The sequence below is a fragment of the Microtus ochrogaster genome, chromosome X (assembly GCF_000317375.1).
Source record: "Microtus ochrogaster isolate Prairie Vole_2 chromosome X, MicOch1.0, whole genome shotgun sequence".
Taxonomy (NCBI): domain Eukaryota; kingdom Metazoa; phylum Chordata; class Mammalia; order Rodentia; family Cricetidae; genus Microtus; species Microtus ochrogaster.
Window position 1 is genome coordinate 16,327,902 of NC_022026.1, and position 1,827 is coordinate 16,329,728.

At 53.3% G+C, this 1,827-nt stretch overlaps 1 pseudogene; it reads left to right on the forward strand.

Moving 5' to 3' along the window:
- Positions 1-15: 15 nt before the first annotated feature.
- On the forward strand, positions 16-1,192 carry LOC101986866 (annotated as a pseudogene).
- Positions 1,193-1,827: the final 635 nt, after the last annotated feature.

The following is a 1,827-nucleotide window of genomic DNA, read 5'->3' on the forward strand; positions in this document are numbered from 1 at the left end:
GCTGTGCTATGAGCAGTCAAAGCGCCGTCTCCACAAGAGTTTACAAATGAAAATGGAGGAAATGTCTTTGTCTGGCCTGGATAACAGCAAACTAGAGGCCATCGCTCAGGAGATATGTGCGGACCTGGTCGAGTATTCTTGTTTGGGATTCTGCTTTGAGGTACTCCGGGCTGTCAAGTGCGGCTACTTCTTCCTGGATGATACAGATCCTGATAGCATGAAAGATTTTGAGATCGTGGACCAACCTGGGTTGGACATCTTTGGACAGGTTTTCAACCAGTGGAAGAGCAAGGAGTGTGTTTGCCCCAATTGCAGTGGCAGTATTGCTGCGTCCCGCTTTGCCCCCCACCTGGAGAAGTGCCTGGGAATGGGTTGGAACAGCAGCCGGATCGCCAACAGTCGGATTGCCAATAGCAACAATATGAACAAGTCTGAGAGTGACCAAGAAGACAATGATGACAGAGAAGAAAGCCAAGAAGAGAAAATCAGACAAGAACCCTAATTCCCCTCGAAGATCCAAGTCTTTAAAACACAAAAATGGGTTCTCTGTCTGTACCTCTGCATCAAACACCCTTCCCCTTCTTTTTTCTTCTTCAGGGGAACTTAGCAACTCCGATCCTTTTAAGTATAGCAACTCAACTGGGATCAGCTATGAGACCCTGGGGCCAGAAGAGCTACGGAGCCTGCTCACCACCCAATGCAGAGTGATTTCTGAACATACCAAGAAGATGTGCACAAGGTCACTACGCTGTCCCCAGCACACAGATGAACAGAGGCGAACCGTACGGATATATTTCCTTGGGCCCTCAGCCGTCCTTCCAGAGGTCGAGAGTTCCTTGGATAATGACAGCTTTGACATGACAGACAGCCAGGCCCTCATCAGCCGACTTCAGTGGGATGGCTCTTCTGATCTCTCGCCTTCTGATTCAGGCTCCTCCAAGACTAGCAAAAATCAAGGATGGGGTCTAGGTACCAACAGCTCTGAATCACGGAAAACCAAGAAAAAGAAATCCCATGAGCTTGGTAGGGACTGCCTCCGGCCGGGCTCCAACAAGAAGAAAAAGCCAAAGCCACCGGCTCCCCCAACGCCTAGCATCTATGATGACATCAACTGACTTTGGTGTAAGGGATAGCCTTTGGCTGAGAGAGCCCTCTCTCCCGACCCCCACCCAGGCAGCATAGCCTGGCATATGGACAGGGGTTTGGGCTTGGGAAGCTTGGTGGGCCAGGCAGGCAGAGGATCCAGTTATGTGCCCCTGGGGGGTGTCAGGGTCCTCTGCAACGAAGCATGACCCCTCGGCGTGCGGGACTCAGACCTGGACATATTATGCCTTGGACATTAAGTTTGGTGGGGAGGTGGTTTTCCTATTTATTCTGTGAGTTACTGGATGTCCAGCTAGGCTGGGGGCCTGACATGGGCACTGTGCCAGGGCACTGCCTGCTCCCCACCCCAGGAACTGGACTAAGCCCTGCCGAGAGGCATTATGGCTACCCAGGTGACTTTGGTTTGGAAGCTGAGTCCAGAGGGGGCCTCCTCTGGCTGCCCTCAGCAATGTGAATGGTTCCAGTGCTTGGAGCTGAGGGGCAGGGCTGGTGTGTCCTGTCTGTGTACAGAGTCCTATCAGATGTCCCCAATCCCCGGGGTCAGCAGGCAGAGTGCTTTCTGCGGAGGTGGGCGTCCAGAACTGCCTCACAGAGGCAGCCCTTTCCCCTCAGTCCCCATGGGCCTCCTTGGCAGCAGGAGCTGTCCTTTGTTGTTGGGTGCCAGGAAAGGGCCTCCAGCCTCTACAGCTTCAAGAAATGGGAACGGGAGGGTAGGAAGAGGGA